This window comes from Triticum aestivum, chromosome 6D (assembly GCF_018294505.1).
Source record: "Triticum aestivum cultivar Chinese Spring chromosome 6D, IWGSC CS RefSeq v2.1, whole genome shotgun sequence".
NCBI lineage: Eukaryota > Viridiplantae > Streptophyta > Magnoliopsida > Poales > Poaceae > Triticum > Triticum aestivum.
The window spans coordinates 378630451-378653051 of record NC_057811.1 but is presented as its reverse complement, the minus strand read 5'-3'; positions in this window follow the sequence as shown (position 1 = coordinate 378653051).

Here is a 22601-nt window from a genome sequence, read left to right as displayed (position 1 = left end):
GCTATTAAGTGGGTGGTGGGTGGGACGTAAAATTCTCTACTCTCAGCCCCTAGCTCAAGCTGGGAGTAGTTCGGAGGTGATACTTCCGTGATGGCGAGAGATCACATTAGGTCCAATGCCTCATTTAGGAACGAAGGTTGGACATGCGTCAGAGGATCTGCGGAGCTGTGTTTGGTGATAACCACTCGATTGAGCCCGATAGACGCAGACCTCGGGAGTTCGGAGTTGATGTCCAGAGGCGAATCCGGCCTCCCGATGATAGGGAGACTCCCGTTTGAGTCCTGGTCTGTCGGTGATGTGATCGCATCTGGGTCTCGGGATGGAAGCTCCTTGATGGGAGAGAGTCCGGCGGGGTTCACCTTCCTGTCTTCGGACAGAGTGGTCCGCCCCAGATCTAAGGCCAGGGCGGGCATGAGGGTCGACCCCTGAACGGGATCTAGTGATGGATCCAAAGGGCCTTCCTCATATGGGTGGGGAGCGGCGGCCGAGGCCGCGAACCACTCGAAGATCAAATCTCCCCGGACATCTGTGATGTAGCTCAGACTCCCGAACCTGATCTGGTGACCAGGGGCGTAGCTATCAACTTGTTCAAAGTGACCAGTCGAGTTGGCCCGTAGCACGAAGCCGCCAAACACAAAGAGTTAACCAGGGAGAAAGGTCTCCCGGGATACAGCGTCGTCGTTGATGACTAGGCAAGCCATCGATCCTTCTACCGACAACACAATGGAATTCTCAATGAAAGCACCAATGTCGGTGTCAAAACCGGCAGATCTCGGGTAGGGGGTCCCGAACTATGTGTCTGAGGATCAATGGTAATAAGGGATGATGGGGACACGATGTTTACCCAGGTTCAGGCCCTCTTAAAGTAGATAAAACCCTACATCCTGCTTCATTATAATTGATGAATATGTGGGTTACAAGAGTTGATCTACCTCGAGATCGTAACAGCTAAACCCTAGTTGTCTAGCCTATGAATATTCTGATAGCCTCTACGGACTAACCCCTCCGGTTTATATACACACCAGAGGGGCCTAGGGTTGTACAGAGTCAGTTTGTGGGGGAAGGAAATAACATATCCGGACACCAAATTTTCCATTTACGCATATCGGAGTCCTACCCGAACACGGGGGAAAGCCTTCTTGCTTTTATCTTCACGGCCCATAAGTCCGGCCCATATCAAATAGTCCGGACACCCGAGGACCCCTAATCCAGGACTCCCTCAAGGCCCAATGCTCCCTAAAAAGCCACTAGGGCCACCGTAATCTCCTCATGCTCCCGCACAATGCAAGATGTCGTGATTCCACTAAGGGACCCTTGAGGGCGGTCACCGAACCCGTACAATTGACAACCCTTGTGGGTGGTCACCGGTACTCGTACAAATTGTTTGAAGCCATCTCCACAAGTTAATTGGAGACCCCGACGCTTGCCCGGAGGTTTACACCCCAATGATTGAGCTCCGCGACACCACCAACTGTCTAAGGTGCCCAAGCACCCTAGAGGAACAAGCTCTAGGGTACCAAGCACCCAAGAGTAATAAGCTACTCAACTTTCACTTCCATGTATCACCGTGGAGAACTCAAACCTATGCACCAAATGCAATGACAAGGACACACAGAGTGCCCAAGCCCTTCTCTCTCAAATCCCACCAAAGCAACTAATGCTAGGGAGGAATATGAGAGGAAGAACAAAGAAGAGAACGCAAAGAATGCAAAGATCTAGATCCAAGGGGTTCCCCTCACATAGAGAAAGTGATTGGTGAAAATACAGATCTAGATCTCCTCTCTCTTTTCCCTCAAGAACTAGGAAGAATCATTGGAGGGATTGAGAGATAGCAAGCTCAAAGAAGGTCAACAATGGGGGGAAAACACGAGCTCAAAGGATAAGATCCATTGGGGAAGAAGACCCCCTTTTATACGTGGGGACAAATCCAACCGTTATGTCTCAGCCCGCACTAAAGCGGTACTAGCGCTCCTAGGAGTGGCACTACCGCTTAAGGCGGGAGTTCCAGCTGCAGTATAAAAAGCAAGAGAAGAGCTGTAGTGGTATTACCGCACTAGGCGGTACTACCATCCACTTCGAGCGATACCACCGCTAGAAGTTGTAGTTACAGAGGAAACACGGGGGTAGTGCCATGGGAGTAGGCAGCGGAAGTACCACGACAAGTAGTACTACCGCTCGGGAATGATCAGTACTACCGTATGAAATGGTACTAGCGCACCCTACTGCCGCCCTACAACCGCCGATGTGAAAAAGTCCGCACAGAACCAGCAATAGTGCCCGAGGCACTGGAAGGCAGAAGTATCGCTTGAAGCGGTACTACCGCTTGGGTGCTTCAAGCAAGCCCCAAGCAAAACAGATGGATGCAATATGACCAAAACTGGCATAACTTCTGCAAATGAACTCTGATTTCGACGAGCTCAAGCTTGATAGAAAGCTAACGACTAGAGTTGTATCTGATCACCCCAAAGCACACACGCATGCGTCCAAACACTAGGCACAAAATTGCTTAGTGATCCGATGCAGGAGACCAAGCGAGTTGCACAACATGATTTTTTGCCTGTTTCACTCAACCAATCTGAGCCGGGCCACAGATGCGAATGGCCCAAAAAGGTGCAGGCTACCAAACACATCCTTAGACTAGTGGACCTGATAGCTGAAAAAAAAATTAGTGGCCTTGGTCCAATTAAATTACCATTTTTGCGTACTCAAGCGACTGAAAATCTTTTTGTGTCACTCAATTCCTCCCGTGACACTAAAACCGGTGACAGGTCGTGGCCTCCCAGCTATGGTGAGTCAGAGATAGTGACAATGGGATTGTCCTTGTGTCGCCAACGAAGGCGAGACATAGGGTTGACGCGGCGGGTCCGCGGAGCAGAAGGTAGCTAACGTTGGCCACCTTAATTTTTTTGAAATTTGGAGAAAAAGAAGGGGTCGAAGACACGTGGAATTTAGTCCCCCATTGCCAATGTACAAAACTTTTAGACCAACTTATAAGGAGATATCTCTTATGTCCACTTAGATGAACACTCTTACAATTTACCCCTATTTTAAGTCATAAGTTAAATTGTAGTTCCACAAACATAGGTTCCATTTCATGTAGATTTTCTTTGTTAGGTTAGGTGTATCTCTGTCATCTATATCCTTGCCTGAATTAAATTACAGTAGTGGTAGCCTATCTATTTGTAACAGTAAGAACTTAGACCATGCCAGGCGCCTCAAACTAGTCCTAAACGTTTGGGTGGACGGACCGGTAAAATAAATGACCCAGCTAGGCGCCTCAAACCGGGCCCAAACGCCCAGGTTGTCCAGCACCCCTCATATCCAACACAAATCTAAGGCGGATACGGGGAGGACTGGGGGGCGTCTGCCATGTCGGTCTAGCCTAGCTTGGCTCACCCCCCCCCCCCCCCCCCACAAATACCGCCATCCGATGAACCCTAGACTGAAGTCAATATGCCCACTCCACTCTCTCTCTCTCCTCTCTCTCTCTCTCCCTCACGCGCGCCGGGCAAGCATGAACACGCAGTGGATCCGGAGTATGCACTCGCCGGGCAAGCATGAGCACGCAGTGGATCCGGAGTATGCACTCCTCGCGTTAGCCCTCCGCTGCTCTCTCTCGGCGCCCAAGACGGATGCGCGGCGCCTTCGACGCAAGAATGCCAAGGCGCTCCGGCTTTCCATCGAGTTGTTGGAGTGCGAGGCATCTAAGAAGGTGGCGTCCAAGGCGAAGGCGGTCCGTCATGCGAAGGAGCAGGACTGCCTGCTCCGGAGGCTGATGGGCCAAATGTGCTTCAACGACTCGGACGTGACGGCCGGCTCCAGCTCCGGCTCTGACGCCGACACACCACCGAACGCCGACGCCTACACCGAGGGGTATAGCCGCACCGCAGGTGACCGCAAGGGGAAGGAGCCGGCGAGGAAATGGCGATTTCCTCCGCCCTTCTCCTCTTTATCTATGTTTTATTTATGTTTTTAGTCGTTTATATATTATGATTTTGCATTGTTTGCTGATGAACTTCGATCCTTTTGTCCGGCGATGATCTGGCTGTATCAGATGAATTTAGGCCGTTTGGTGCTATTATGCATGTCTGTATGTTTATCTACGTAGCGTTGCATAGGTTTCATGGATTCCACAGTTCGGACGTGATTATGGTATCAGAGAAATGAGATGTGTCCGGTCATTGTGCACGAACGGGATTTGATGTTTGTGGCTGTGGATGCTCTTAGAAGACGCAGCTCAGCTGCATCTATGCTTGTTCTTGGACAAGGCGACGTATGTCTGCATCTGTTTAAAAAGAAAGACGTATGTCAGCCGGGTCTCGTGTCACTCGCCTGTGCCGCTTGACTGCCTGCTCATGCTCGTCCGATTCCATGCATGCATACCTCCGGTTGGTGCGCACTGGCGAACCTCCAGCTGCCGTGTCCAGTGAGGTGCAGTACAACGATATGAACCAGCCTTGTGCTCGAATCTGCAGCTGGCAGCTGTATACTTGCATATACAGTAGGCGGATTAGTGGTGGTTCCATCCATGTTCAGTACTGTGACGGTCCGTAGTTAGCCTCACATTGCGCACTGGTTTTCTTTTCTCTGCCTGTTCAAGCCCCCGGTGATGGTAAGCAGGTGTAGCTAAGCCGGAACTTAACCTGAGCCTCTATTTTCAAAGTTCAGAGCTTGCCCAGCAAAAAAAGGGGGAAATGCAACGAAAATTGCTTTTGGAGCTCGGCCTCCATGGAGGCCGGTTAAAAAAAAAATCAAAATTCATCTATTTACATTTTTAAAAATTCTAAAAGAACGCAGACATATGTGGAGACATAACACGCATGTGTGTAAATTTTCAAGACGAAATATGTTGAAATGAGGGTTGTCCAAAAAAAAGACAAACCTGTGGATTTTCACATGATACTATTAATTTCAAAAGTCCATGAATTTGTTCTTTTTGCATAGATTGCACCTCAAGGTATTTCATCCTAACATTTTACACACACGTCACATCCTTATATAGTCATACCTTTCAGCCGTGGATTGCCCGGAGGTTTACACCCAAATGATTGAGCTCCGCGACACCACCAACTGTCTAAGGCGCCCAAGCACCCCAGAGGAACAAGCTCTTGGGTACCAAGCACCCAAGAGTAATAAGCTACTCAACTTTCACTTCCATGTATCACCGTAGAGAACTCAAACCTATACACTAAATGCAATGACAAGGACACACAGAGTGCCCAAGCCCTTCTCTCTCAAATCCCACCAAAGCAACTAATGCTAGGGAGGAATATGAGAGGAAGAACAAAGAAGAGAACGCAATGAATGCAAAGATCTGGATCCAAGGGGTTTCCCTCACATAGCGGAGAAATTGATTGGTGAAAATGCAGATCTAGATCTCCTCTCTCTTTTCCCTCAAGAACTAGGAAGAATCATTGGAGGGGTTGAGAGATAGCAAGCTCGAAGAAGGTCAACAATGGGGGGAAAACACGAGCTCAAAGGATAAGATCCATTGGGGAAGAAGACCCCCTTTTATACGTGGGGATAAATCCAACCGTTATGTCTCAGCCCGCACTAAAGCGGTACTAGCGCTCCTAGGAGTGGTACTACCGCTTAAGGCGGCAGTTCCAGCTGCAGTATAAAAAGCAAGAGAAGAGCTGGAGTGGTATTACCGCACGAGGCGATACTACCGTCCACTTCGAGCGATACCACCGCTAGAAGTTGCAGTTACAGAGGAAACACGGGGGTAGTGCCATGGGAGTAGGCAGCGGAAGTACCACGACAAGCAGTACTACCGCTCGGGAACGATCAGTACTACCGTATGAAATGGTACTAGCACACCCTACTGCCGCCCTACAACCTTCGATGTGAAAAAGTCCGCACAGAACCAGCAATACTGCCCGAGGCACTGGAAGGCAGAAGTATCGCTTGAAGCGGTACTACCGCTTGGGTGCTTCAAGCAAGCCCCAAGCAAAACAGATGGATGCAATATGACCAAAACTGGCATAACTTCTGCAAATGAACTCTGATTTCGACGAGCTCAAGCTTGATAGAAAGCTAACGACTAGAGTTGTATCTGATCACCCCAAAAGCACACATGCATCCGTCCAAACACTAGGCACAAAATTGCGTAGTGATCCGATGCAGGAGACCAAGCGAGTTGCACAACATGATTTTTTGCCTGTTTCACTCAACCAATCGGAGCCGGGCCACAGATGCAAATGGCCCAAAAAGGTGCAGGCTACCAAACACATCCTTAGGGTTAGAATTAGACTAGTGGACCTGATAGCTGAAAAAAAAATTAGTGGCCTTGGTCCAATTAAATTACCATTTTTGCGTACTCAAGCGACTGAAAATCTTTTTGTGTCACTCAATTCCTCCCGTGACACTAAAACCGGTGACGGGTCGTGGCCTCCCGGCAATGGTGAGTCAGAGATAGTGACAATGGGATTGTCCTTGTGTCCCCAACGAAGGCGAGACATAGGGTTGACGCGGCGGGTCCGCGGAGTAGAAGGTAGCTAACGTTGGCCACCTTAAATTTTTTGAAATTTGGAGAAAAAGAAGGGGTCAAAGACACGTGGAATTTAGTCTGAAGGAAATATGCCCTAGAGGCAATAATAAAGTTATTATTTATTTCCTTATATCATGATAAATGTTTATTATTCATGCTAGAATTGTATTAACCGGAAACATGATACATGTGTGAATACATAGACAAATAGAGTGTCACTAGTATGCCTCTACTTGACTAGCTCGTTGATCAAAGATGGTTATGTTTCCTAGCCATAGACATGAGTTGTCATTTGATTAACGGGATCACATCATTAGGAGAATGATGTGATTGACTTGACCCATTCCGTTAGCTTAGCACTCGATCGTTTAGTATGTTGCGATTGCTTTCTTCATGACTTATACATGTTCCTATGACTATGAGATTATGCAACTCCCGTTTACCGGAGGAACACTTTGTGTTCTACCAAACGTCACAACGTAACTGGGTGATTATAAAGGTGCTCTACAGGTGTCTCCGAAGGTACTTGTTGGGTTGGCGTATTTCGAGATTAGGATTTGTCACTCCGATTGTCAGAGAGGTATCTCTGGGCCCACTCGGTAATGCACATCACTATAAGCCTTGCAAGCATTGCAACTAATGAGCTAGTTGCGGGATGATGTATTACGGAACCAGTAAAGAGACTTGCCGGTAACGAGATTGAAATAGGTATTGAGATACCGACGATCGAATCTCGGGCAAGTAACATACCGATGACAAAGGGAATAACGTATGTTGTTATGCGGTTTGACCGATAAAGATCTTCGTAGAATATGTGGGAGCCAATATGAGCATCCAGGTTCCGCTATTGGTTATTGACCGGAGACGTGTCTCGGTCATGTTTACATAGTTCTCGAACCCGTAGGGTCCGCACGCTTAAAGTTAGATGACGGTTATATTATGTGTTTATGTGTTTTGATGTACCGAAGGAGTTCGGAGTCCCGGATGAGATCAGGGACATGACGAGGAGTCTCAAAATGGTCAAGACGTAAAGATCGATATATTGTACGACTATATTCGGACATCGGAAAGATTCCGAGTGATTCGGGTATTTTTGGAGTACCGGAGATTTACGGGAATTCGTATTGGGCCTTAATGGGCCATACGGGAAAGGAGAGAAAGGCTCCAAAGGGTGGCCGCACCCCTCCCCATGGACTAGTCCGAATTGGACTAGGGAGGGGGAGCGCCCCCTTCCTTCCTTCTCCTTTTCCCTTCCCTTCTCCTACTCCAACAAGGAAAGGAGGAGTCCTACTCCCGGTGGGAGTAGGACTCCCCCTTGGCGCGCCCTCCTCCTAGGCCGGCCGCCTCCCCCCTTGCTCCTTTATATACGGGGGCAGGGGGCACCCCAAAGACACAACAATTGATCTCTTGATGTCTTAGCCGTGTGCGGTGCCCCCTCCACCATAATCCACCTCGATAATACCGTAGCGGTGCTTAGGCGAAGCCCTGCGTCGGTAGAACATCATCATCGTCACCACGCCGTCGTGCTGACGAAACTCTCCCTCAACACTCGGCTGGATCGGAGTTCGAGGGACGTCATCGGGCTGAACATGTGCTGAACTCGGAGGTGCCGTGCGTTCGGTACTTGATTGGTCGGATCGTGAAGACGTACGACTACATCAACCGCGTTGTGCTAACGCTTCCGCTTTCGGTCTACGAGGGTACGTGGACAACACTCTCCCCTCTCGTTGCTATGCATCACCATGATCTTGCGTGTGCGTAGAATTTTTATGAAATTACTACGTTCCCCAACAGTGGCATCCGAGCCTGGTTTTATGCGTAGATGTCATATGCACGAGTAGAACACAAGTGAGTTATGGGCGATATAAGTCATACTGCTTACCAGCATGTCATACTTTGGTTCGGCGGTATTGTTGGATGAAGCGGCCCGGACTGACATTACGCGTACGTTTACGCGAGACTGGTTCTTCCGACGTGCTTTGCACAGAGGTGGCTGGCGGGTGTCAGTTTCTCCAACTTTAGTTGAACCGAGTGTGGCTACGCCCGGTCCTTGCGAAGGTTCAAACAATACCAACTTGACAAACTATCGTTGTGGTTTTGATGCGTAGGTGAGAACGGTTCTTGCTAAGCCCATAGCAGCCACGTAAAACTTGCAACAACAAAGTAGAGGACGTCTAACTTGTTTTTGCAGGGCATGTTGTGATGTGATATGGTCAAGACATGATGCTAAATTTTATTGTATGAGATGATCATGTTTTGTAACCGAGTTATCGGCAACTGGCAGGAGCCATATGGTTGTCGCTTTATTGTATGCAATGCAATCGCCCTGTAATGCTTTACTTTATCACTAAGCGGTAGCGATAGTCGTAGAAGCATAAGATTGGCGAGACGACAACGATGCTACGATGGAGATCAAGGTGTCGCGCCGGTGATGATGGTGATCATGACGGTGCTTCGGAGATGGAGATCACAAGCACAAGATGATGATGGCCATATCATATCACTTATATTGATTGCATGTGATGTTTATCTTTTATGCATCTTATCTTGCTTTGATTGACGGTAGCATTATAAGATGATCCCTCACTAAATTATCAAAGTATAAGTGTTCTCCCTGAGTATGCACCGTTGCGAAAGTTCTTCGTGCTGAGACACCACGTGATGATCGGGTGTGATAGGCTCTACGTTCAAATACAACGGGTGCAAAACAGTTGCACACGCGGAATACTCAGGTTAAGCTTGACGAGCCTAGCATATAACAGATATGGCCTCGGAACACGGAGACCGAAAGGTCGAGCGTGAATCATATAGTAGATATGATCAACATAGTGATGTTCACCATTGAAACTACTCCATCTCACGTGATGATCGGACATGGTTTAGTTGATATGGATCACGTGATCACTTAGAGGATTAGAGGGATGTCTATCTAAGTGGGAGTTCTTAAGTAATATGATTAATTGAACTTTAATTTATCATGAACTTAGTCCTGGTAGTATTAGCATATCTATGTTGTAGATCAATAGCTCGCGTTTAGCTCCCCTGTTTTATTTTGATATGTTCCTAGAGAAAACTGATGTTGAAAAGATGTTAGTAGCAATGATGCGGATTGGATCCATGATCTGAGGATTATCCTCATTGCTGCACAGAAGAATTATGTCCTTGATGCACCGCTAGGTGACAGACCTATTGCAGGAGCAGATGCAGACGTTATGAACGTTTGGCTAGCTCAATATGATGACTACTTGATAGTTTAGTGCACCATGCTTAACGGCTTAGAATCGGGACTTCAAAGACGTTTTGAACGTCATGGACCATATGAGATGTTCCAGGAGTTGAAGTTAATATTTCAAGCAAATACCCGAGTTGAGAGATATGAAGTCTCCAACAAGTTCTATAGCTAAAAGATGGAGGAGAAGAGCTCAAGCAGTGAGCATGTGCTCAGATTGTCTGGGTACTACAATCGCTTGAATCAAGTGGGAGTTAATCTTCCAGATAAAATAGTGATTGACAGAATTCTCTAGTCACCATCACCAAGTTAGTAGAACTTCGTGATGAACTATAGTATGTAAGGGATGACGAAAGTAATTCCCGAGCTCTTCGCGATGCTGAAATTGACGAAGGTAGAAATCAAGAAAGAGCATCAAGTGTTGATGGTTAACAAGACCACTAGTTTCAAGAAAAGGGCAAAGGGATAGAAGGGGAACTTCAAGAAGAACGGCAAGCAAGTTGCTACTCAAGTGAAGAAGCCCAAGTCTGTACCTAAGCCTGAGACTAAGTGCTTCTACTGCAAAGGGACTGGTCACTGGAAGCAGAACTGCCCCAAGTATTTGGCGGATAAGAAGGATGGCAAAGTGAACAAAGGTATATTTGATATACAGATTATTGATGTGTATTTTACTAGTGTTCGTAGAAACCCCTCGGTATTTGATACTGGTTCAGTTGCTAAGAGTAGTAACTCGAAACGGGAGTTGCAGAATGAACAGAGACTAGTTAAGGGTAAAGTGACGATGTGTGTTGGAAGTGGTTCCAAGATTGATATGATCATCATCGCACGCTCCCTACACTTTCGGGATTAGTGTTGAACCTAAATAAGTGTTATTTGGTGTTTGCGTTGAGCATGAATATGATTTGATCATGTTTATTGCAATACGGTTATTCATTTAAGTTAGAGAATAATCGTTGTTCTGTTTACATGAATAAAACCTTATATGGTTACACACCCAATGAAAATGGTTCATTGGATCTCGATCGTAGTGATACACATATTCATAATATTGATGCCAAAAGATGCAAAGTTATAATGATAGTGCAACTTATTTGTGGCACTGCCGTTTAGGTCATATTGGTGTAAAGCGCATGAAGAAACTCCATGCTGATAGGCTTTTGGAATCACTTGATTATGAATCACTTGATAGTTGCGAACCATGCCTTATGGGAAAAATGACTAAGACTCCGTTCTCCGGAACAATGGAGCGAGCAACTGACTTATTGGAAATAATACATACTGATGTATGCGATCCGATGAGTGTTGAGGCTCGCGGCGGGTATCGTTATTTTCTGACCTTCACAGATGATTTGAGGAGATATGGGTATATCTACTTGATGAAACATAAGTCTGAAACATTTGAAAAGTTCAAAAAAATTCAGAGTGAAGTGGAAATCATCGTGACAAGAAAATAAGGTTTCTACGATCTGATCGTGGAGACAAATATTTGAGTTACGAGTTTGGTCTTCAATTAAAACAAAGTGGAATAGTTTCACAAATTCGTGCCACCTGGAACACCATAGCATAATGGTGTGTCCGAACGTCATAACCGTACTTTATTGGATATAGTGCAATATATGATGTTTCTTACCGATTTACCACTATAGTTTTGGGGTTATGCATTAGAGACAGCTGCATTCACGTAAAAAAGGGCACCATCTAAATCCGTTTGAGACGACACCGTATGAACTGTGGTTTGGCAAGAAATCAAAGTTGTCGTTTCTTAAAGTTTGGGGTTGTGATGCTTATATGAAAAAGTTTCATCCTGATAAGCTCAAACCCAAATCGGAGAAATATGTCTTCATAGGATACCCAAAGGAGACTGTTGGGTACACCTTCTATCACAGATCCAAAGGCAAGACATTCGTTGCTAAGAATGGATCCTTTCTAGAGAAGGAGTTTCACTCGAAAGAAGTGAGTGGGAGGAAAGTAGAACTTGATGAGGTAACTGTACCTGCTCCCTTATTGGAAAGTAGTTCATCACAGAAATCTGTTCCTGTGACTCCTACACCAATTAGTGAGGAAGCTAATGATGATGATCATGTAACTTCAGATCAAGTTACTACCGAACCTCGTAGGTCAACCAGAATGAAATCCGCACCAGAGTGGTACGGTAATCCAGTTCTGGAGGTCATGTTACTTGACCATGACGAACCTACGAACTATGAGGAAGCGATGATGAGCCCAGATTCCGCAAAATGGCTTGAGGCCATGAAATCTGAGATGGGATCCATGTATGAGAACAAAGTGTGGACTTTGGTTGACTTGCCCGGTGATCGGCAAGCCATAGAAAATAAATGGATCTTCAAGAGGAAGACGGACGCTGATAGTAGTGTTACTATCTACAAAGCTAGAATTGTCGCAAAAAGGTTTTCGACAAGTTCAAGGTGTTGACTACGATGAGAGTTTCTCACTCGTATCTATGCTTAAGTCTGTCCGAATCATGTTAGCAATTGCCGCATTTTATGAAATCTGGCAAATGGATAAACAAAACTGCATTCCTTAATGGATTTATTAAAGAAGAGTTGTATATGATGCAACCAGAAGGTTTTGTCAATCCTAAAGGTGCTAACAAAATATGCAAGCTCCAGCGATCCATCTATGGACTGGTGCAAGCATCTCGGAGTTGGAATATACGCTTTGATAAGTTGATCAAAGGATATAGTTTTATACAGACTTGCGGTGAAGCCTGTATTTACAAGAAAGTGAGTGGGAGCACTACAGCATTTCTGATAAGTATATGTGAATGACATATTGTTGATCAGAAATAATGTAGAATTATTCTGCAAAGCATAAAGGAGTGTTTGAAAGGAGTTTTTCAAAGAAAGACCTCGGTGAAGCTGCTTACATATTGAGCATCAAGATCTATAGAGATAGATCAAGACGCTTGATAAGTTTTTTCAATGAGTACATACCTTAACAAGATTTTGAAGTAGTTCAAAATGGAACAGTCAAAGAAAGAGTTCTTGCCTGTGTTACAAGGTGTGAAATTGAGTAAGACTCAAATCCCGACCACGGCAAAAGATAGAAAGAGAATGAAAGTCATTCCCTATGCCTCGGCCATAGGTTCTATAAAGTATGCCATGCTGTGTACCAGGTCATTGTATACCCTACACTGATTTTGGCAAGGGAGTACAATAGTGATCTAGGAGTAGAACACTGGACAGCGGTCAAAATTATCCTTAGTGGAATAAGGATATGTTTCTCGATTATGGAAGTGACAAAAGGTTCGTCGTAAAGGGTTACGTCGATGCAAGTTTTGACACTAATCTAGATGACTCTAAGTCTCGGTCTAGATACATATTGAAAGTGGGAGCAATTAGCTAGAGTAGCTCCGTGCAGAGCATTGTAGACATAGAAATTTGCAAAATACTTACGGATCTGAATGTGACAGACCCGTTGACTAAAATTATCTCACAAGCAAAACATGATCACACCTTAGTACTCTTTGGGTGTTAATCACATAGCGATGTGAACTAGATTATTGACTCTAGTAAACCCTTTGGGTGTTGGTCACATGACGATGTGAACTATGGGTGTTAATCACATGGTGATGTGAACTATTGATGTTAAATCACATGGCGATGTGAACTAGATTATTGACTCTAGTGCAAGTGGGAGACTGAAGGAAATATGCCCTAGAGGCAATAATAAAGTTATTATTTATTTCCTTATATCATGATAAATGTTTATTATTCATGCTAGAATTGTATTAACCGGAAACATGATACATGTGTGAATACATAGACAAACAGAGTGTCACTAGTATGCCTCTACTTGACTAGCTCGTTGATCAAAGATGGTTATGTTTCCTAGCCATAGACATGAGTTGTCATTTGATTAACGGGATCACATCATTAGGAGAATGATGTGATTGACTTGACCCATTCCGTTAGCTTAGCACTCGATCGTTTAGTATGTTGCGATTGCTTTCTTCATGACTTATACATGTTCCTATGACTATGAGATTATGCAACTCCCGTTTACCGGAGGAACACTTTGTGTGCTACCAAACGTCACAACGTAACTGGGTGATTATAAAGGTGCTCTACAGGTGTCTCCGAAGGTACTTGTTGGGTTGGCGTATTTCGAGATTAGGATTTGTCACTCCGATTGTCGGAGAGGTATCTCTGGGCCCACTCGGTAATGCATATCACTATAAGCCTTGCAAGCATTGCAACTAATGAGCTAGTTGCGGGATGATGTATTACGGAACGAGTAAAGAGACTTGCCGGTAACGAGATTGAAATAGGTATTGAGATACCGACGATCGAATCTCGGGCAAGTAACATACCGATGACAAAGGGAACAACGTATGTTGTTATGCGGTTTGACCGATAAAGATCTTCGTAGAATATGTGGGAGCCAATATGAGCATCCAGGTTCTGCTATTGGTTATTGACCGGAGACGTGTCTCGGTCATGTCTACATAGTTCTCGAACCCGTAGGGTCCGTACGCTTAAAGTTAGATGACGGTTATATTATGAGTTTATGTGTTTTGATGTACCGAAGGAGTTCAGAGTCCCGGATGAGATCAGGGACATGACGAGGAGTCTCGAAATGGTCGAGACGTAAAGATCGATATATTGGACGACTATATTCGGACATCGGAAAGGTTCCGAGTGATTCGGGTATTTTTCGGAGTACCGGAGAGTTACGGGAATTCGTATTGGGCCTTAATGGGCCATACGGGAAAGGAGAGAAAGGCTCCAAAGGGTGGCCGCACCCCTCCCCATGGACTAGTCCGAATTGGACTAGGGAGGGGGGGCGCCCCCTTCCTTCCTTCTCCTTCTCCCTTCCCTTCTCCTACTCCAACAAGGAAAGGAGGAGTCCTACTCCCGGTGGGAGTAGGACTCCCCCCTTGGCGCGCCCTCCTTCTAGGCCGGCCGCCTCCCCCCTTGCTCCTTTATATACGGGGGCAGGGGAGCACCCCAAAGACACAACAATTGATCTCTTGATCTCTTAGCAGTGTGCGGTGCCCCCCTCCACCATAATCCACCTCGATAATACCGTAGCGGTGCTTAGGCGAAGCCCTGCGTCGGTAGAACATCATCATCGTCACCATGCCGTCGTGCTGACGAAACTCTCCCTCAACACTCGGCTGGATCGGAGTTAGAGGGACGTCATCGGGCTGAACGTGTGCTGAACTCGGAGGTGCCGTGCGTTCGGTACTTGATCGGTCGGATCGTGAAGATGTACGACTACATCAACCGCGTTGTGCTAACGCTTCCGCTTTGGGTCTACGAGGGTACGTGGACAACACTCTCCCCTCTCGTTGCTTTGCATCATCATGATCTTGCGTGTGCGTAGATTTTTTTTGAAATTACTACGTTCCCCAACATAGTCCCCCATTGCCAATGTACAAAACTTTTAGACCAACTTATAAGGAGATATCTCTTATGTCCACTTAGATGAACACTCTTACAATTTACCCCTTTTTTAAGTTATAAGTTAAATTGTAGTTCCACAAACATAGGTTCCATTTCCTGTAGATTTTCTTTGTTAGGTTAGGTGTATCTCTGTTATCTATATCCTTGCCTGAATTAAATTACAGTAGTGGTAGCCTATCTATTTGTAACAGTAAGAACTTAGAGCATGCCAGGCGCCTCAAACTAGCCCTAAACGTTTGGGTGGACGGACCGGTAAAAAAAATGACCCAGCTAGGCGCCTCAAACCGGGCCCAAACGCCCAGGCTGTCCAGCACCCCTCATATCCAACACAAATCTAAGGCGGATATGGGAAGGACTGGGGGGCGTCTGCCATGTCGGTCTAGCCTAGCTTGGCTCACCCTCCCCCCACAAATACCGCCATCCGGTGAACCCTAGACTGAAGTCAATATGCCCACTCCACTCTCTCTCTCTCTCTCTCTCTCTCTCTCTCTCACGCGCCGGGCAAGCATGAACACGCAGTGGATCCGGAGTATGCACTTGCCGGGCAAGCATGAACACGCAGTGGATCCGGAGTATGCACTCTTCGCGTTAGCCCTCCGCTGCTCTCTCATGGCGGCCAAGACGGATGCGCGGCGCCTTCGATGCAAGAATGCCAAGGCGCTCCGGCTTTCCATCGAGTTGTTGGAGCGCGAGGCATCTAAGAAGGTGGCGTCCAAGGCGAAGGCGGTCCGTCATGCAAAGGAGCAGGACCGCCTGCTCCGGAGGCTGACGGGCCAAATGTGCTTCAACGACTCGGACGTGACGGCTGGCTCCAGCTCCAGCTCTGACGCCGACACACCACCGAACGCCGACGCCTACACCGAGGGGCATAGCCGCACCGCCGGTGACCGCAAGGGGAAGGAGTCGGCGAGGAAATGGCGATTTCCTCCGCCCTTCTCCTCTTTATCTATGTTTTATTTATGTTTTTAGTCGTTTATATATTATGATTTTGCACTGTTTGCTGATGAACTTCGATCCTTTTGTCCGGCGATGATTTGGCTGTATCGGATGAATTTAGGCCGTTTGGTGCTATTATGCATGTCTGTATGTTTATGCATGTCTATATGTTTATCTACGTAGCGTTGCATAGGTTTCATGGATTCCACAGGTCGGACGTGATTATGGTATCAGAGAAATGAGATGTGTCCGGTCATGTGCACGAACGGGATTTGATGTTTGTGGCTGTGGATGCTCTTAGAAGACGCAGCTCAGCTGCATCTATGCCTGTTCTTGGACAAGGCGACGTATGTCTGCATCTGTTTAAAAAGAAAGACGTATGTCAGCCGGGTCTCGTGTCACTCGCCTGTGCCGCTTGACTGCCTGCTCATGCTCGTCCGATTCCATATACCTCCGGTTGGTGCGCACTGGCGAACCTCCAGCTGCCGTGTCCAGTGAGGTGCAGTACAACGATATGAACCAGCCTTGTGCTCGAATCTGCAGCTGGCAGCTGTATACTTGCATATACAGTAGGCGGATTAGTGGTGGTTCCATCCATGTTCAGTACTGTGACGGTCCGTAGTTAGCCTCACATTGCGCACTGGTTTTCTTTTCTCTGCCTGTTCAAGCCCCGGTGATGGTAAGCAGGTGTAGCTAAGCCGGAACTTAACCTGAGCCTCTATTTTCAAAGTTCAGAGTTTGAGGGGGGGGGGCATGCAGCGAAAATTGTTTTTGGAGCTCGGCCTTCATGGAGGCTGGTTAAAAAAAAATCAAAATTCATCTATTTACATTTTTGAAAATTCTAAAAGAATGCAGACATAACACACATGTGCGTAAATTTTCAAGATGAAATACGTTGAAACCAGGGCTGTGCAAAAAAAAAAGAGACAGACCTGTGGCTTTTCACATGATACTATTAATTTCAAAAGTCCATGAATTTGTTCTTTTTGCATAGATTGCACCTCAAGATATTTCATCCTAAAAATTTACACACACACGTCACATCCTTCTGTAGTCGTACAATTTTCTTCAGATTTTTTGAAACAGAAAGGTATGAATTTTTAAATTTTCATAAAATTCAACCTCATTGAGACCGAGCTCCAAAATGCCATTCTCGAAAATGCAGGGTTGACACCGAATGGGCCCGATCTGGGCTGTAGGGTTGTGAGATAGTCGTCTGCCAGGAGTTGGCCTGACGGCTAGGTGCGGTCCGGCGACCCTTGGTCAGGCATGAAGGGAGCTCGGCGAGTTCTCAGCCGTGGAGGTGCTGGTAGTAGGGTTGTGTGCTCCTGGCTATGCGAGTCTTGGATGGACCCCGACTTCTCGGCTATGATGCGATGTGCTGCGGTGGCGACAGAGTGGCTAACTTGGATGGTGTGGCTCCAATCCGGCGGGCAGGAATGGAGGTGCGCATCGATCTGGAAGAAATTCCTGCTCGTGCTCGACCGGTGCTGGCGGCGACGACGCCAATGGGTGTCGTTCCCCTCCTTGAAGGCGTCGCCAAGGTGTGTCGACATCTCCATCACTCGCTCCTGGAATTGGTAGTGGTCTTTGGGCGAAAGCCTAGGTTTGGAGTTGAATCGGCGTGATGGCGGCATCCTCTATGTCGCTACTCTGTTGGGAGCATCGCGCTTGAAGACACGGTCTGCCGCTCTACTTCCGGTGCTCAACGTTGTCCAAGACGATCTTTAGTGGCGCAATGTACGTCATCGCCGGTGAATCCAAGACAATGCCTTTAGAGGACTGATCAAGTTCCGCCATGACGCCATCTATTTGCCACCTCCTTTTAGGCATCAAAGGGTGGATGGTGTATCGGCAATGAAAGTTCACTCGGAGTTGCTGTTGTCTTCAGAGGTGATCGTCGATGGTCGAGACGCGGTGATGTTGCTCTGTTTTTGGACAAGCTTGTTTTGCTTTGTAGTTGTGTTGTCAGTGGTAGCGGTTTTGGACCAGCCCTGGGGTGATGCTACACTCCGCTTGTTGTTCGCAAAAAGATATAGTCTTCTTGTAATTTAAATTCTGTCTTTTATAAAAATATATGGTATGCTTCATGTATTTATAGTTTTTTTTTTGCAGAGTTCGGAAAAATAATGTCGACAGTTGAGAGTGGCGCACACTGCACAGCCGTGCCTCTGTATCCTGCTCTGCCCGTCCGGGCCATGTGTCGCCCGGTCAAGATTCTGCAAATAATTCGTTCCTCGCCTGCTCTCTCTATCTCTTCTCCCCGATAGCTGGAGCGCAGAACGCTGACAGAGAGACAGACAGATAGATACTCGGCCCTGTAAATTAATTAATCCCACAACGGGTTGGTTTGGCTGCTGCTGCCTCTCTTTTCGTCCACTCCTCCAGTGGCAGGGGCAGCGGCAGCGGCAGTGGAGGCCGATCACGCGCGCGCACGCTGGCCAAGTTCATCGCACCGGGGAGCCGGAGCCAGCCCGAGAAAGGAGCATCCCTTTCCTTGCCGTGTGCGCGGCGAACACGCTTCGCTTTCGTGTTGGCGTCTGTGTGCCTTGCGGCCTTTGCCTTCCCAGGCTGCAACTGCATGCGACTGCGAGTGAGTGGCCATCGGGTCGGGGGTGCTTAGGCGGATTAACAGGGAGCTAATGGACGCGGGAGTCAGTGTGTGTGGGAGCGAGTGGCGACACGTTCTGTCTTTGATGACGGGCACTTAGTTCGGTCAAGTAAAATGCACGTAGGCTTTGATCGGGTTCTGATGGATGTGGTGTGGGTGCAGGATAAGGTTTTTAGTGATTCGCCTGCTGTGCAACCAGTTAATGGCTGTGCCGACACCGACACCACATGGAGAAAGGATTTTTCACTTGTTTTTCTTTTGCAGTGAGATGAAGATGTTGATGGAAGCTTGACGCCTCCTACGGAATGACTTGCGATACATGCGATATCAAATGACCACGGATTGTGCTTGAAATTAGACTGGTAGAATTACCTGCATGTAAAAGCGCGCGGTAGTCAAGCCTCAAGAAATACATGCATGAGTGGATGGTTAGCTCGTAATCTGTGTGTGGTTCGGTACTTGGGTACGTAGGAATATGCACCCTGGTACTATTCATCATGGGGGACGTACTAATCATCAACAACTTGCTGGTGACCACTGGGGTGTTGCATTCGCTAGTACTTCAACACCATATTAAAAGAGCATCTCAACATCATTAATCTTCAGACTTGAAGCACACTAAGCTCCAATAATGGGTTCAGATGACATTTTTATTCCACAAGCTGATCATTTTGGACGTGCCCATCATCTTAACTTCTTCATTTCTCCTGAAATCCCAGTAATGTTTACAGAAATTCTTTTTTTTGCGGGAATGTTTACAGAAATTCTGAACGGACCCCATGGATGGGAGGGAGCTATTTGAACCGAAATGATATGGAATCGGATGCCTTAGACCTGCGGCACGCATTGCTGTTAAGTTTATTTGCCTTTTGAGAGGCTTGACTTCCTGTTCCCGTGGCCTGTGACATTGTACCTTGCCCTTATCTTCACAGCTGTGTAGAGGTAGAGGGAGGCCTAAAGACGGAAGGAAGGCATCCGACACAAGCGAATGGAAGAGCGAACCACCCGAAAAGGATGCCTACCAGATATCTGTTCTTCTCTCGGGGGACCTATCCATCGTTCTGGGGGCCTAGCTAGCTCTTGGGAGCCAACAAAATTGATAAAGACCAGATGCCGCTTGCATTGCTTGCCCTATGATTGATTTAATTACTCCACATGCATGTTTCTCATACTCCAGCTCAGCCCCTTGAGCAAACTCAAACGATTGGTCATTAACCGTGTGGATGATTGGGTGTCTTATTTACTAGAGTATGTTAAAGGTTGGAGTTGCCGAGGTGTGGTTCTGATGGATCATAGATGGGCTTAGGCACATATAAGACAATGATCCCTGGTTAATCTCTAAGGCCTATTTAAATGCACGGCAAGTGGTGAGAAGTTTAGTACCATTTTGCTAGTGGAGTGAGAGTGAGACCTTTTTATAAGGATTGCTCTACCACATGCCATTAGGAGCTTGGAAAGAGGAGTTGTACACGCGCACTCCTTCTCCTCTGTCGCCCGCCTTGCCACGACACGCCTTGGCCCGACGCGCGCGGGTTGCGGGAATGAGCCTAAGCTTATTTTTGTCAGTCGGGAATGGTTAACTAATCTCGAATTAATTGACGAGTTGCTACATTTCCAAGCGCATGTACTGGCCAGTGGAATGAATCTTAACTCAGTTCACTCACTCCGTCTCGCACAACCCTAGACGTCATCTACTGTTCCTCTCTCTAAGCTGCCTTCGACGGTCCCATCCTGACGACCGCGTGCACGGTTGGTCGGGAGAGCAGGTGCCTCCGGAACCCTGTCGTTCGAGATCCTGCCCGGAAGAACGGCAATAAGGTTTTTGGGGAGCGTCTCGATGCGACTGCTCCCGATCCGTCCGCCTCTACTTCCACTATTCCACTGCATCGACTCAATGGCTAACGACGAAGCCGCCAAGAAGAAGGCCTCGGCCGCTGCCGCCGTCGCCGCCGCGTTGGCCTAACCAACCGGAGGGTATGACTCGTTCATCCCCTGTTTGCTCGTTCATGTGCTGGCAGTATATATGTTGTTCATAGATGTTTCGTTTCTATGTACTGTATGTGCTCACATGCTTAGGTATCAATATGAGATGCATACCATATTTGCCATATTTAATATATACTCCTGGAAATTAGTCAGAAAAGTGCTAATATTTCCAACAGGTTCATCTAAAACTCCTGTGTCTCTTTTCCATGTCTATCGGAAGAGAATCATCCTAATCCTTGTCTCAAGAGACCACCCAAAATGGTGGTCATAATCCATCATTCTCATCCGTTATATATTTGTTCTTCGTGATTGTCGCCATGCAAGTTGTGCTCGGATCTCTTTCAACCATCAAGAGCTAGTGGATTAATATTACGGGAATTGCAAATTACCCTAGAAGAGTTATCAATATCACCTTCATTGTCTTGTTGGTATGTTGAGAAAAATGCATGAGTCTTTCGAAACAAATCTTCAACCCTATAATAAATATTGGAAGCAAAGCATTTGGATTACATCGTACCGTGAAAGTAATCGACTTGTAGCAGCTGTCAGCCTTTAGTTTGTATATATAACTCCTTAATTAATGAAAAGGCAAAGCTTTTGCCAGAAAAAAATGGCTTTCAACCATATTGAGTCTAATTTGTTAGAGAACTAATTTTCGGTATCTCTGTTGTATAATAGTATGGGAGTGTCAATTTGTTTTTGGTGTATAAGTGCATCGCCCATCTTTTTTCAATCAGTTTAACTTTTGAGTGAACTCACTATTGCATGCAATTCCACATTATATAGGAACGAAGAGGTCTCTAGCTCAAACAAAAGACGCAACAACTGCAATTGAAAATATAAAGAAATCACCGAGTAAGTGCGTTGCTCACCTTTCTCATTTCGGATTTTTGGGTAAACTGGCTTGTGCATCCAATTCTATATTGCTAAGTCGATTAAGCAAGTCTTGTTTCTAAGTCAACAGTCACAATCATTGATTATTATATCCAATAAAAACTGGTAGTTGCACATTCTAAAAAAATTATACTTCAATTTTCAAATGTCAAGTAGATAGATGGATATTTCTACATCTAAAGTTGAACAATGTATCTTGTGTGCAACTCTGTATCACATAATGTGTAATTATGGTCAACATAGAGAAGTACTTAATCTATAACAACATATGATCCTACATACGACTTCTATATACAGCTGACTTAACTGCACCAGATGCAAGAACATAAAAGAAAACTGATCTACGAGGGGGAAAACACTGTCAAAAGAAAACAGTATACAAGAAATTCCAACAATTCGAGAACAAATTTTCATAGTTGATTCCGGCAGATCCCTTCATAGGATATCTCGGCCAGGCGAGTAGACCGGACGATAAAGAGAACACGTCAAGCACGCATAGAAGATCAGATTGGGTGCACACGAGACGAATGATTTATCCCAGGTTCAGGCAATATCCCCTACATCTTGCATGTCTGATCTTTATTGATGTTAGAGTAGTCTCGTATGAGAGGTCGGATCTCTAGGATCCCATGGGTTATGAGGTGTCGACTTGAGAGGGCCCTACTCCTCCTTATATACGTGGACAGGGGGTAGGGTTACAAGAATCTAAGTGAGATTACATGGCTTGAAGCACAAATAAGGTATATGTATTGCATTACAAGTAAGGAGACATCTTTACGCACGAGGCCTACATGCCGGATAGCAGGCCAGGGTGGCAAGCGGCATGGGCCCATGGCCGACCTACTCGGGTCGAATTTCGGTGGCTCACGGTACCCCCTGGTGTATGACATCTTCATAAATCATACGAGACTTCTTTAGAATTAGCCTTTTGTACGCCCACGAGAGCAAATTATATACTCTAGAAATCACTATCATGGTATCTTTAGAATATACAGTGTAGATCTCCCTGAGAAAATATTTACTAAT